This window comes from Ixodes scapularis, unplaced genomic scaffold (genome assembly GCF_016920785.2).
Source record: "Ixodes scapularis isolate PalLabHiFi unplaced genomic scaffold, ASM1692078v2 PGA_scaffold1__304_contigs__length_218370807, whole genome shotgun sequence".
Lineage (NCBI taxonomy): Eukaryota > Metazoa > Arthropoda > Arachnida > Ixodida > Ixodidae > Ixodes > Ixodes scapularis.
The window spans coordinates 86278337-86294226 of NW_024609846.1; the positions used below are offsets into that span (position 1 = coordinate 86278337).

Here is a 15890-nt window from a genome sequence, read left to right on the forward strand (position 1 = left end):
CCACGGCGAAATCTATGAAGACGTCGAGGACTGGATCCTTCACTGCGAACGGGTGGCACGCCACAACGGGTGAGCTGCCGAGCAGTACCGGCAGAACCTCTACTTCTCGCTGAAAGGCATCGCGAGGCACTGGTTCGAGAACCACAAGGCTTCCCTCACTTCGTGGGACATCTGCACTACCGAGTTGAAGCGGACCTTCTAGAGTAAGAACAACAACATCCATAACTCGTAGTCAATTTTAGATGAAAACCTTTACACGCAAAACCAAGTATGTTCGTATAAGGAAAGCATGCGATAAACTTTCCACAATCTAACCTGTGCCACAAGAGCCCCTTCCTTAATGGATACATTATTTTTCTGAAGCAGGTTGAGACGGTCAAGGTAACACAAAAACTTCCTTGGTTCTGCGTCTTAGCCTTTGTACAGCTTGTCCGAGTCTTTGCTCCTAAACTCTGACTGGATGTGCGGGCTGCTTTTTCATCGGCCGCAAGCGGGTCATAAGAGGGTTTCTGCTGTATTTGCCTGACGAAAAACGTGATCCGCCTGTGCCTGGAGGAGATAATAGATCATTGTACATCACAATAAACAGTAGAGTTATGTAGTATATAGATGTATTCTGCTTGAAGTGAAAACCAGTAACACATTTATGGTTTATGCCACTGAAGGCCAAAGTGAAATGGGGTTAGAGCCGCAGTAAACGCTACAAAAGGAGGAGGGGGGGGGCTACTTTAAGAAGAAAGGATGCAAAAGAACAGTTCTTTCCGAAGGTCACAACTGTTATTGTAGGCTACAACAAAAAATTAAAGGGAGATCCACTGGTGGGTCTTTAGAAAATATGTTAGCGTGATCCTTGGGAAACGCCACCCACGTCCCCCTTTGGGAAACTAACGCTGACCCCTTTTTTTGTTTTGGCTTTCTCTTCTGGCTTTCTGTTTTGCTTCTTCTCAGTTTTTGCTGTCTCTTCTTGGCCACGTTGCGGGGTCAGTGTTAGCGTTTCCCAAAGGGGGACGTGGGTGGTGCTTTCCAAGGGTCATGCCAACGCATTTCCTAAAGATCTACCGATAGTCCTTTCTTTAATTTTTTTCCCGCGGGTTCGCGCGAGACGCAGGCTGAGGCGAAGCGGGCTTGCTGAGCCCGCTTCACTTCAGCCTGCGTCTTGAGCTAGCCCGTGCCGGCTTGCCATATCTTGCGCGGCATTTCTGCCAGCCGAGCATGACGCTGCTTCCGCTCCTCTGTCTCATTCGCCTGCAAGTTCAAGCTCGCCCTAGCATCCGCTCGCGCATTGGCTTCCGCCAAGTGACGTCACCTTCCTCTCGAATCGGCGCTCCGCGCACGGATTGGCTTCCACCCTATGACGTGGCCTCCCTCTCGCCTTTATCCTTCACTACTCTCCTCCTCTCCACGCGGCGCGCTTCCCTTTTCATTGTTTTGTCCGAAGACGGAGGCCGTCAGCTTTTTCCCGTGACGTATGTATACTGATGCTAACGCGTTAATAACACCGCATAACAGAACATTTCTTCAAACACTAAGCAAAAATGAATGCCTGGTTCGCTAGCTGCCACTGTCCCTGACGCCCGTTATGCGTATACCATTCAAAATTATTTCTGTAACAATAAAGGAATCAGGGCCGCTGGACATATTTATGTGTCAAAACGCAGTCCAGTTGTATGTACGTAGTGTAGAAGAAAACAAGACTGAGCTTTTCTTTAACTCTGGAACTTTTTCTCTTGGGGACACAGTAGGGGGAAAAGGGGCACGCTTACCAGAGAGCCGCGAGCCGCACTTGGACCCACGAAGAGCCGCATGCGGCTCGCGAGCCGCAGTTTGGCCACCCTTGGTTTATGCATTCAGAAACTAAGATGACATATCTGTGGGCGCTGATCCATCACAGTGTTTCCAGAACAACTGCTGTCGTGATGCGATGCCTTTGGACGTCTTGTCCAATAGCTGGAACTCAGTGGTTACCCCAATGCCAACACAGAGCGAAGTGTCTTCTGTGTCCTTAAAGGGCCCCTGAAAAGGAAAAAAAAGTTTTTTAAAACAGTATGGTTGGGACACGCGTGTCAAAAAATGAATTTTACGCGAAAAAAAAAATTTTTAGAGCAATATTGACGGCGAGAGATTTATTTGAAAATTTGCGCGCAAATTCCAGGTCATTCAGCTCGGCTTCTCATTGGTAACCATGGTCATTCAAATCGGCTTCTCATTGGCCAATAGAATGAGTGACAGCTTAGATGTTGGTTATAAAATCTTCGTGGTCTCTTGAAATCGCCTTTTGAATTACATATTTTTAGGTTTAAAAAACAATCCATCGAATGAATGTCGCAATTGTTTGCAAACGTTTTACAAAATCGTAACTTCCGTTCGGATACTACAACAAAACGACAAACAAAAGCTTCGCCATTTTGTTTTCTGTCACGGTCGCCGTCTTCGCGTCTCGCGTTCTGAAGAGGGCTTGTTGCTTGTGTTAGTTAGTCATCGTAAGTACTTAGCAAGTGGCGCGGGGTGACAGGTTTCTGTTTTTCTGCTCTTCTTTGCGCGATTCGTGTGTCCAGTTTACCCCATCTTTTGTTTGTTTTCTGGCGCGCGCCAGTGCCAATTTTTGTTTAGATGTCGGTTCCCGTAAAGGAGTTTAGTGAGGCACGCGGCACCGCACTCAACGTTTAATAAAAAAAATCAGTTGCCACTGCGTGTCCTCGCGGCGGCTTGAAGGATCGTGCGGCTCGGACGAACTCGTCGAGGCATCCGCTTCGCCGCGGCGAAGCGGGTGCCTCGCGAGCGGTTGTCTCGCGCCGATCGGAGCGGACGCCTTCCGGTTGGCGAGGCGTGTCCTCGTACGGGCGAAGGCCCAGCAAATGGCAGCGTTGAACCGACGCTTCAGGTCGGGGTCCACCGCGACGACTATGTACTGTGTGTAAGACCACGGCACCACGGTGACCACGGTACGTGCACGATACGACGCGGTACGTCGTGCGACCGGCAGGCACAGCGGCCAAGGGCTGTGTTCCAAATCTCCAAACGGATCCGAGTTTCTCCGGCGGATCGCATCACGTGACAGCACAGATTGAAAAACGCTGTACGCGGGTAGGTTTTAGAACGCCAAGGGTACAAAACCCTTACCCTGGGGTAAGATCGAGTAAATTTTGGAACACGGCCAGGAAGTAGCAATGGCTCTCGCGCGGGGCGCAGCCAAGCCAGGAAAGCAGCCAAGCCGATCCATCACGAAGAGGCGGGAACTACCTCTCCTCCACGCGCCCGAAATGCCGAGAGAGAGAAAAGTGGAAAGGAGGTGACTGCCGACTAAATTGCGTCTGGCGCAGTCAATATTGCTCTAAAAAATTTTTTTTTTCGCGTAAAATTTATTTTTTGACACGCGTGTCCCAACCAGACTGTTTTTAAAAAACTTTTTTTTGCTTTTCAGGGGCCCTTTAAAGGGACACTGACACCCCCAAATTTTTTTTTCATTTTGTTTGCCAGGCGTTTCATTACGGTGTCGGATTACTACCCAATTAATATTTTGCTACAGAGTAACGTATTTTTTTTAATAAAGTAAAAAAACGCAACTGCTCGAAACCGAAACCGAAACCCCCGCACCGCACGGAGAAGTGGAAAGAGAGCGAGTGGCGGAAGTCACGTGACTACACCCTACCGTGGAATCTTTTTTCCTTTTTTTGCTTCCGCGCGCCGCATGCGAATTGCGTTGCGGGATCCGTTCGCCGTGCGATTCCTTTGCAGTTATGTTTGTTCCGCTCGCTGGTCTGTACTTCAAGAGTTCTTTTGTACATTTAAGTGTTGGCAATTAGTAGTGAGTGCCCATGGTGAATTCCCGCGATCGGCTCCGAAAAGAATACTCCCAAGATGTTGCGTGAAGAGCTGCCTCACATGCCCTGCATCTGAAAGTGGCATTGTGCGGCAAAGGTGTCCAAAATGGCATCCCATACCATTTAGGTCAGCGACGTATCGTCCACAACAATGTTTTTTTTTTCAGTGATAATTGTAAGAAAAAAAATGTAAATATCGCAAAATGTTTGAAAATAAAAGAAGAAAAAAATGGCCCGCCCACACTAGGGATCGAGCCCGTGCCCGTTACGTGTAAAGCGGACGTCTTCCCACTGAGCTACTGAAGTTTTTTTTTTTTTTTTTTATTGTCTGTTTTGACATAAACCAAAATTTACACACAATGTTAAAATCCCATACACGGTGGATAGTACGCGTGCATGGACTAAAATTCTTTTAAATTCTTCAGTACATCTAGAGTTGGCATCCAGTCAGGCGGGCACTCTAAAGAGGAATAGACAGATTTTAGTTTCCAGACAGATTCTACAAAATACAATCTTACTGGGCGCACGTCCACATCGGCATGCCTAACCGCCATTCTGCTACGCCATATTGCATGCAGACCCAGGAGCATGACAAGATCCGCAGGAATTTCGTTATTTTTCTCCACGGGAAGGAACCTAATACCATGTGGTGTTAACGGTAAATCTTTTTTGATAGTCCGCTGGAGGACGTCCCAGAACAGTAAAGCGTCGCAGCAGTCCAGGAATACGTGTTCAATAGTTTCCGGCCTTTTACACAAAAAACAGTCAATACCCCATGGAACAAAAATATTTCTTTGGTCAAGCCACTTTTTCACAGGAAGGCAGTTTGTGTGTAACTTAAAGAAAAATGTTTTTATACACGGTGCGACTGTCATCTTTTTGACTCTGGACAAAACGTCTTGCCCTGGGTCTGCATGAAACAGAGAAACAGAAACACAGGCATAGGAAAGACACTGTCAATAATATCACGCGTTAAACGCTTTCGCGTGACACTCGCCAAATACTCCTGGGAGAAACATGCGGATAGAAAACGGTACGCCTCAACGACCTCACGAAGGAAACTACCAAGCCTGCGTTGCTCGCGACAATACGAAGAAACAACATACATAGGTAGGTGCTCTGGCAGTCTGTTCTGAATTACAGCACGAAGAAAGGGGTTGCTTTGCTCTCTAAGAAACATAAAACGCGAAACTACTTTCTTTACAAACACGTGAGACAGTGACAGTCCCCCCTTACAAACGCGAAAAAACAAATTATCGCGACGCACACTTTCACATCCAGACTGCCAGATAAACACAGCAAAGACGCGGTGCAACTTCTGTACGTTTAATCTAGAGCACGCCAAAACCTGAAGAACATACCAAAATTTCGCAAGTAAAAAAATGTTACACACAGTTGCGCGCGTGAAAATGGACATTTCCCAACCTCTCCATTTACTAGACTTCTCGCGTATTTCCTCAACTACCGAAACCCAGTACGCATTAGAGTTTTTGTAATGCTGCAGTGGAACACCAAGATACCTGGCCGGCGTCGACGTAAAATTTATACCTTGAAAAACATCTGGTTTGGTAGCCCATGATCCGTGCCAAAGGCCACAACACTTCTGCCAATTGACAACCGCATCAGTCACTTCGCAATAGTCCTTCACCTCGCGTGCTGCCTCGACAATACTTTTCTTATCCTTGCAGAATAGAGCAACATCATCCGCGTAAGCGAGAAGTTTGATTTCTATATTTTGGAGTGAAAACCCTTTAACAAGACTGTTATTAATTACGCTTCTGCAAAATGGCTCTAAATAAATGCTAAACAGCAACGGCGACAACGGACATCCTTGCTTGACTGATGACTCGACACTAATGCGCGGTGTCGGTTTGCCGTTAACAACAAGCTGTGTAGTGCATCCCGTGTATACCATTTGGACAAAACTGAGAATAATTTTACCGACTCCAACGTGTTCAAGTATTTTATAAAGTACCTGATGTTGCACACGATCGAAAGCCTTTTCCAGATCTATCTGGAGCATGGCTACCTGGTCTAGTTCCTCATCGCACAATTCTAATATACTTCTTGCAGTGTGAATATTTGAAAAAAATGGACCGTCCCTTAATACCACAGGTTTGGTACTCTCCTACTATTTCACCAATAACAATCGCCGAGCTAAAACTTTCATTAATATTTTGTAGTCCACGTTCGCTAATGCTATCGGCCGGTAGTTCCGGATGTCTTTTAACTTTTGCTCGTCGTCTTTTTTTGGAATCAGTACAGTGTGCGTGTTTAGAAAAGAAGGTGGCAACGTTTTAGTTTCGTACGCCTCAATTAATACAGCGTGAAGATGACCAGCTATGAGGTGTTTATATTTCTTGTAAAAGCCGGCAGTCAGCCCATCGGGGCCTGGAGATTTTTTTGTCGCCAGTTCATCAATCGCACGCTCGACCTCAGCCACACTTATAGGTTCTTCAAGCCATTCCTTTATCTCGTCACTGAGGCGTGGCAATACCGCGAGATACTCATCAAGTCGTGAGTCACTGCCGTGATCCTGCCGCCGGAAGAGATTACTGTAGTAATCAGTAAATGCCTTTTCTATGGCTTCGGGACGCCTACTCAGCACGCCGTCGAGTTCTATTTCAAATATGTTTTTCTTCTTTACATAATATGCTTCTGCGCTTAATGCCCGTTTCGTTGGCTGCTCGCCCAAAATGTATTTTTCAGCGCGGGCCCGAACAAGAGCTCCTTTATACTTTTCTGCTTCTAGCTCGGCGATTTTATTTTTAACTGTCTTAAGTTGATCCGCAAACCTTCCTGGATTTTCGTATTCCAGTTTACATAACCTTTGAAGATCGTTGAGAAGCAACTTTTCCTCTGCCTTTTTCCAGTATGCAACGGTGCTGGAGCGCTCCAGGGCACATAATTTAAATTCCCATTTAAACCGTTCCCATCTTACACTCGCGGTGCTATTCTCGTTGGTCATTTCGCTAAACAATAACTCGATGTTCTCGTTAAATATCTCATCCTGGAGTAGGTTGTTATTAAGCTTCCATAGTTCCCATCGGAAGCTGTGTTTTTTACGTTTCTCGCCGACAACAAGAGAGACCAAGGCATGATCGGAAAAAAAGACTGGTGACACATTGTAGTCGTCAAAGCCAGTTAAAACTTCAATAGAGACACACACCCGGTCAAGGCGAGCATGGCTTGAGGACTGAAAATGCGTATACCATACACTTTCAGTACGTCTTTGGAAATTAGCAACATCCTGTAACATAAACTCCGTTATCATCTCTTCTAAAACTTTTGTGCTACTATCGCGTTGAAGATGTTGGGTGGATCGGTCCCGTACGTCGCATACACAATTGAAGTCACCTAACAAAAAAATCTTTCTGTGACGATCTAAATAACTATAGATGCCTTCGAAAAAACCTTTTTTTGCATTCGAGTCATTCGGTGCGTATATATTAATTATCCGGTACCCAACATTAGAAATGATACAATCACATATAACAAACCGCCCTTCACTGTCGGCAATGACAGATTCAACTTGTGCATTCAACGATTTCTTTAAAAACAACATACACCCCCCAGACATTCCATTTGCGCGCGTTACACAAACTTCAAAGTAATGTAAGAAAGGAACGAGAAGGCGCGCAGTCTCTTCGTCACTATGAACTTTTGTCTCCTGGATCGCGAGGACGTCGATCTCGTTGTCAATGAGAAGCCTTCTAACCTGGTATTGTTTTCGACGCGAGGCTAGCCCGCGGACGTTCAGCGTCGCGACCTTCAGTTTATTGAAAAGGTTGGACGTCCTCGCGAAACAGGGACTCACATAGTCGAGAGACTCTCACCAAGGGCTGGTTCGGGGCCGCCTCAGCCGGCCGGCTTGTCCGGGCCTCTGGGTTCAGACACGAAGCTCGGAGAAGGTCGCGGGACTCTCTTTTTCGTTGGCGCAGACTTCACTGGTGGTTCAGACTGGCTTGAATCGTTGTCAACCTTTGAGGTGTCGGACTCCTGTTCACGCAGTCTTTTTGAGGCGAGCGCACTAGCGTCGACCATGTTGACTTCGTTGCTTTGCTGTCCCTCAGTCGCTTTCATTGGCGCCCCTTTCGTTGACACTTCGTCCCTCCCTGTCGTCGCCTTGTCCTTCCTGGCTGACGCCACGGCAAGATTGGCAGCGGTGGCGGCGTCAGTCGTCTTGAGCGGGTGCTCCAACCCGGGTGGGTCAACTTGCTAGGAGGTTTCGCTCACAGGCGTCCCGGTAGAAGGACCAGCTCCCTTGATTGTCTCCTCCGCATCCGCCTCGTCCATGAGGTGGTCAGCGTTGGCCTGACCAGCTCCGGGGCCCGTTGCCGCAGCGTAAGTCTTGACGCAGTGGGCGGCGTCGTGACCAATCCGATGGCAGGACTGGCACTTCGGCACCCGGCAATCGCGGCGGATATGGCCGGTCCGTTCGCAGCGCAGGCAGAGTGGTGCCCTGCCCGGCGCCACGACGAGCACCTGCCCTCCGGCAATACGCAGCTGATGCGGCAGTTTATCCAACCCGAGCCCAGGGTTAAGCCGGATGACAGCCGTGCGCGTCATTGACCCGTAGTCCATGACTCCCGGCACCCGCCACTTCTCGGTTCCCATTTCGGTCACCGTGCCGTAAGGGGCCAGTGCGGCTTTCACCTCGTCGTCGGGGACGTGATACAGGAGCCAGTGGAGCTTGACGCGGATGTCGCGGTTGCCCGGGTCGACAACGATGCATCGTCGGCCCTTGACGACGAGGTCACCCGCCGCAAGGGTCTTCCTCTTACCCTCCGGTGACTTGAAAGTCACGGCCCAGACGTGATTCATCTGGAACGCCCCCAAGGCGAGAACCCCGGGAGCAGTTCCAGGTGGCCCAGGGCGTCGCGGAAGTCCTCGACGCGGTACGGGCGCCCGCGGATGTCAGCGTGCAGAAACACGGTGTTCAACACCGCTGCTCCAGTAGGCAGGGGAGGCAGTATAATCTGATAGTCCGAAGTAGAAGCGTCATGCCTGTCACCGCGGCCCGGCTGGGCCGCTATCACCGCTCCGACGGAGCTCATGATTCACCAACCGATCGCCTACGCTGCCGGAAGAAGAATGAGCTACTGAAGTTTTCTTTTTTTTTCCTCTTTATTCAGTGCTTAAAAGCAGACTACCCACATCTTTTGGGCAGATGTAGAGTTAAAAATCCTTCATACACCACAGCACATGCAACAGGCTTGCCTAGTCAGGCGTTGCGTCCGTGCACTCAAATATACACTTCACCTGAATAACAAGTTCCGTGAAATACTGTGGAGCAGATTTTGGTTTCTCTACTGCATGGCGGACAGCTATACGAGATTTCCACAGAGCACACAAACCTAACATCATGATCATATCCAGCGGGACACTCTCTTGTTTGTTAACAGGGAGGAACCGAATATAAGGTGATGTTATATCTATGTCCTTCTTTATAGTGCGCTTTAGGACGTCCCAGAACATGATTCCGTCCCAGCAGTCTATGAATACGTGCTCAACTGTCTCAGGCTCCTTGCACAGTAGACAGTTAGCACCGCAAGGTAAAAACATACCTCTCTCAGCCATCCATACTTTAACTGGCAGTGTGGCACTATGCAGTCGAAAAAAGAAGGATTTCACCGCTGGGGGGATCCACATCTTCTTTACGCGAACCAAGACATCATCCCCAGGCATGTTAATAAACAAAGTTCTGTACAATGGAGCGGGGACTATCAATTAGATCTTTGGTCAACTTTTTTTCTGGTGACAAGTAACAAATACTCCCGCGAGTAACGCGCCATTAAGAATTCTAAAGCATTCACCACCTTCTTTGGAAAACCGACCTTCCCAGTGGGGGGGGGGGCAATGGTCGAAGAAACCAGTACGGAAGGCAAGTGAGAAGTTCTTCTTGTTTGAAACATTACTTGCAAACGGGGATGTTTTTGGTTTCTCAAGAAACGAAAACGTGACACAATTTGTCGGACAAATAGGTGGGACAAACCGAGTCCTCCTTTTGACACTGGACGAAAGAGGTTATCGCGTCTCATTGGTTCCCCCATGCTTCTCCATATGAAAACAGCAAACACTCTATGCATTTTTTGTATACTAGTTCGTGCTACAGGACTTTTAGTACATACCATAACTTGGCGATTAGAAAAACATTGCAGACAGTGGCCCTAGTGAATATCGACATGTCGCGGCCACAGCATTTGGTTGCCCGCTTTCTTAAATCCTCAACAACGTCCGCCCAATGTTCTGAATTTGTCTGCATATATTGTAGGGGGTTCCAAGGTATTTGCTCGGAACGCAGCTCCATTTAACACCTCTGAAATATTGAGGCGTGGTATTCCACTCGCTGTGCCAGGTACCATTACATTTGTCAACAATAACAATGGCACCGGTTGCCTTGCAAAATTGTGTACACGGTTCTAAAACACTAGCAACGCTCTCTTTGTTACTACACAACACAGCAATGTCATCTGCATACGCTAGAACCTTAGTTTCTACGTTACCCATCCGAAAACCTTGGACTTGTTTCGAAAGAATAATACTTAAACACAATAGTTGTAAATAAAGAGAAAATAATAAAGGCGACATTGGGCAGCCCTGGCGTACCGAGGAAAAAACATTTATAGCAGGAGACAGTGATCTGTTTATAATTAGTTTCGTCGTGCACCCCTTACAAGCCATTTTGACACATTCGATTATAATCTTTCCCACATTAGCCCGGTCCAAAACCTCCCACTAACGTCGTGACACACCTTGTCGAATGCCTTTGCTAAATCAATTTGCAGCATTGCATTTGAACTTCCTTCAGCTGAAGAGCTTTCCAAAATAGTCCGCGCCACGTGAATGTTTGTCTGGATAGACCTGCCTTTAATTCCACAGGTCTGGTGTGTTCCAACCAGCCCGCAAATCACATGCTAAATTCGTCTAGCTAGAATTCTCGCAAAAATTTTATAGTCAACATTAGAAAGTGCTATAGGTCTATAACCAGTTACTCGCTGTCTCATACTTATATCATCGGATTTAGGATTGAGCACTGTGTGTGACCGAAGGAACGATATGGCGGCAAAGTTTGAAAATCATAGGCTTCATGTACTACCCAAGAAAAAATGGAGACAGTTCGTTCTTAAATTTCTGGTAAAACTCTCCTCCAAGACCATCCGGGCCAGGTGTCTTGTGTGACGCTAAGCTGTCAATCGCGCTTTCTACTACACTCAACGTGATAGGTTCTTCGAGCCACTCTTTTTTCTCGTTTGATAACTCGGGCGCTTCCAGTACCATCGTCCTAATATCTGTCCTACTCGTCGGCATATCCTGGCCTCCAAAAAGCTGCTAGTAATACTTGACGAAAGCGAGTTCAATTATATCTTTGTGACTGCTGATTACACCTTGATGCTTAACGGCGGTGATTTCTTTATCTAAAGCGTACTTCCTTTCATCCGCCAAGGCGCGGCTAGTGGGCTGTTCCCCCAAAAGAAATTTGCGTGCTATTGCTCGGATTATCGCACCGCGATAGCGTTCTTGGTGAAAGCCGTCAAGCCTTGCTTGTGCTTCTTTAATCGCCGAGTAATGCAAACTCGGATGTTTTTGTTCGTCCTGCAGCAGGTTAAATAAATATTTGCTCATCATCCTTTCTTAATTTTTGGCGTGGAACTTTGAAACAGACGACCTTTCTATAGCCCGTGATTTAACTTACTGCTTAAAATATTCCCGCATTTTCATGCAACTCATGGTATTATCTGCGGGCACCGCCTCAAAAGCTTTTTACTCCTTTACAGAAAGTCTCGCCATTCAACAAATTGAAATTTAATTTCCATAGTTCCCATTTGAAATTCGGTGCCCTCTTCCTCCCGCACCCCAACGTAACCGTGACAAGAGAGTGATCGCTAAAAAAGAGCGGTTTCCGTGATAGTCTGAGACAACATTGCCATATCTCTGCCGAAACATAAATCCTATCCAAACGCTCGTGGGACGACTGCTGGAACTGGTAAAACGAAATTCTTTTCCCGAATTCTCGAGATGGGCTAAGTCTTCTAATTTAAATTCATTTATCAGGTCATTCAAAACTGTAGCACTCCGATCGAAATTTTTCTTGGCACATACCCCGTCCTCGTCACTACATACACAATTAAAATCCCCCCAAAACACAATAACCTTGTCGCACTGTAGATATTGGTCCCAAAACTGAAAAAAGACTCTTTCGCTGACATTATTAGGCGCGTACAAACATATTGCACGTACTCCTTGGTTTAGACACTTCAAATCACAGATAATGAGTTTGCCTTGATCATCTGTGATAACGCTGGAAACGTTGAGCTGTTTGGACTTTTTAAGAAATAAGAAACACCCAGCGGACGCTCCAACAGAGTGCCTTACGCAAACCTCGTATCGGCGAAGGAAAGGTTTCAGTGCTTGTTCAATGTGGTCGCTACTTTCCATTTTTGTTTCCTGCAATGCCAGAATATCTTGCTCTTGCTCCCATACTAGACGCTGCAGTTGGTACTGTTTCTTTTTCGAGTTAAGTCCACGCACATTTAAAGTCGCAAAACGGAGAGGCTCAAGAGGTGCAAACATACTCTTACGCGTTTGTTTTTAAACTAATAGGCAAGCGATTCCCTCTACAAGGGTCAACAACCGTTGCACTTTTTCATGAGCAATTCGCTTCGCCTCACTCACTGTTGAGTTTTTCTTACTGCGATCGTCTGGGGGCATCCGAGGTTTAAACACAAGGCGAGCTTTCTCAGGTCCTTGAGTTGTCCGGGACGGGAGGTCGGTCCAGCTGACTTTCCCTTGTCGGGCCGGTCTCGTTCATAGGCTCATGTTGCCCGGTACTTGGATAGATAACTGCTGGCGCTGGTCGCCGTCGACCGCTGTACAGATGGAGGTTTCCTTCGGCGTTGTCTTTTCTGCTTGAGGGTATTCACGGATGTCGTTGTTCTCATTCCGGTGCTTTCTGAACTCGGAAATTCCGTCGTGAGACGCCTCTGCTCCATCGTCGTTCCCCACTCCAGTGTCCGGCTTTTTTGGCGTGTCTCGTCTGACGCCTCCGGTGCAGGGGTCTCTACAGCTTCCTCTGCCTCAATTTAGTCCATGAACATCTCCGACTCATCCTGCTCCTTGCGGTCCTTAGCGATGGAAGCATACGTGATCACGCATTCCCCCGTCGCATGTCCAAAACGGTTGCAGTCGGTGCATTGGGGAACGCGACATTCTCGCCGGATGTGCCCGGTTCGTCTGCAGCGCAGGCACAGAGGGGCTCTCCCTGGCACCAGGACCAGGACTCTGCATCCCTCCAGACACACTTCGTGGGGAATTTCGTCGACCGTCATACCCTCATGAAGAAGCGTGTTTGACTCGACATTTTCAAAACATTGTTCTCTGAAGCGCCCCCTCGTTATACTGGAAACCTTCCCGAACGTTTCCAGCTCCTTTTGCACTTTGATATTTGGTACATCATATGGCACCCAGTAAAGTTTTAGCTTGACTTCATTGCTCGCCGGGTCTAGCACGAGGCACCGCCCTCCCTTCACCACGAGTTCTTTCGCGTTCAACAGCTTTTGCTTCGCAGCTAAGGAATGCAGTCTCAACATCCACACATGGTTCATCTGGTACGTACCTGCTGATGCCAAGTCTTTCATGACGTCGAGCTTTTCCAGCTCGTGTCTGAAGTCCTGTATGCGATAGGGGCGTTTCTTCACATCGCAGTGTGAAAACACCGCGTTCGTCGCAATGCATCCAGCGGGCAGGGGTGGCAGCATAATTTGATAATCTTTTAGAGTTTCCTTCGCGTTATCTGCAGCAGAAGTACAGTACCACGGTCAGAAACGGCCGATGTAACCGCCCCTGCAGAGCGCATGACTCGACGTCCGTCTGCTATGGCTGCCGGAAGAAGAATCCACTGAGCTACTGAAGGAACTCTCTCTTTCGTAGTAATGCAGCCGGTCGACTGTTGGTCGGAAATTTGCTGCCGATTTCCCTCCAGTACATGCGCTCCCGGCTTGAAATCGGGCAGCACCACGGAATGCCCACATTCACACCTAGTAAAGAAACCGTACGCGTGCGTATTCAACTCGAAGTACGCATTTCGTGCTTGACGTTTGAGTGAGCGATGTCTTCAGCCACGGGAAGGGACGACGGCTCGGCGACGTCTTCGTGCAATCGGCTTGCTGGTCAGGCGTGTCGTACGAGATGAATATCAATTCTTTGATCGGTCCAAAATTTCTCTTTCGAAGGAAGACAGAAATTCGCCGGTACAGTGAACGACAGCTCTGAAGTAGAGGTACCACGCCCGTCGTCCGCTGCCACCGGCGGGTTCCATGAAACGCGAAACGACGCCATGTTGAGAATTATGTAGTGAACGTACAGAAATCTTCCGGTTGTCTGTGCAACGTTTTTTTTTTCAATTAACATACTTGCCGCTTTTTAGAAGCCACAAAAATGGGTTTCATATTTTTTTTCTATTTTTAGTAATGACTGTGTGCCTTCAATGACCCTCGGCTTTGACTAAATTTGGTGGTCGTGTCTAAACCTTAGAAAACCGCCCGTGACCACAAAAGGGAGAGTGAGCGCGACTGAAACCTGCCAGTTCTCGATCGGCGGTTTTCGGGCGGAAAGAAACCGAATTTCGAGCCGCAAATTCTGTTCTAGGTAGTAGGGCTCTCAAATGTCACGTACAACTAAACAAAAAAAGTCGGCGAGTATAAATACCATGTCAGTGTCCCTTTAAGCTCTGCCTGCGCTGCTCCTTTTGATTCAGCCTTCTTTACCTTGTGAAGCAACCCAGCGAAGATAATGTGTGCACCTCACAAATAGTTTTGTTGACTCGTGCTCGAAAAGAGCAATCTTACTACATCTCGACAAGCGGTGTTTTCGTTTTATTAAACATGGTAGTTTGTAGGAAACAACACTTGCCCCTTGAAGTGTATGTCTGTATCAGTGATAAGGTCGGCACCGCAAACGATGAGCAAAAGCTCTTTTGTCTCAGGGTGAGAGAAGTGTCTCAGGGTGAGGGCATTGATGGGTCTCAGCCGGTGCTTCAGACCCGTCAAGTTCTTTATGATGAAGGTCCCAGCCAGTTCTCCAGATCCACTAGGAGAAAAACAATTTTGTGACCTGGAGTTTGCCTTTGTTGGACAGCGTGGAGTGATATAGCGATCCACCTTCTTCTTGCTTTCGGAAATGTCTTGCTAGTGTACTTCGGGAGGTTAAGGAAAACAGTCGGAATGCACCTGTCGGCTGTCCAATTGGTGCTTTAAGGCACGTACAACAAATCTGAAAACAAGGCACGTTTAGTTATCGAACAATTTTGGAAGTTCCACAAACCTTCTCGGATGAGCTCTGTGATAGAAAGGAATCTTCGATGCATTCAAGATCATTCGAAAGTAAGAACTCACAACTTCTTAAATAATACAAATGTCTTATTATTTATTTTCCTGGCCATGAGCGAAATGGGCTGAAGGCAAGTGGAAAGCTTCAAATAATATTTGGTGTGCATCCTTATACCGAGATATTCGGAACGTCCCTTCATACGCATAAAAATTAAAGCAAAAGTGAGTAACTTCTTTCTAAGCTCAATGAAGTCGAAAGCAACCTGCAATGTTACCTAAAACTACGTGTAACTTACAGTGTAGTACAAAGTACAGCTCACCAAATACCTTACACAAGTGTTCGAGCTAAAAAACGAGGCTGACTTGCTAGAAACGACTCATTCGAGGGTGTAGAAATGAAAGCATCATTCCTACTTGTGAGTTTTAGCGTTTCTTTTTTTAAGCCAGCGCTGTTTTTAGCAAACCAGTCTGAAATTACCGTCTCAGTGCAAGTGGCATCATGAACGCCACCACTTGGAGAAACGCAATTACGACCCACTGCACCACTCCTCCGTTTATTCACGGTTCACCCCCCAGCATCTCTGTCCTTCAACTTGCGAAAATGTACGACACACCCATCTCTCGTGAAAATGTTTTCCGCATAAAGCGAAGTTTTGTTCAAGTGGCTTGTCCACCCTTGGTATTGCACGGGCCCGGTTCTCGAAAATCTCACGATTGCTCGGCGCACCCAGTAAAGGAATAC

The 15890-nt window shown here is 47.4% G+C and overlaps 1 pseudogene; it reads right to left on the bottom strand.

The window, feature by feature from the left end:
- Positions 1-376: 376 nt before the first annotated feature.
- LOC115330756 lies at positions 377-15315 on the bottom strand (annotated as a pseudogene).
- Between the last annotated feature and the right edge of the window lie 575 nt (positions 15316-15890).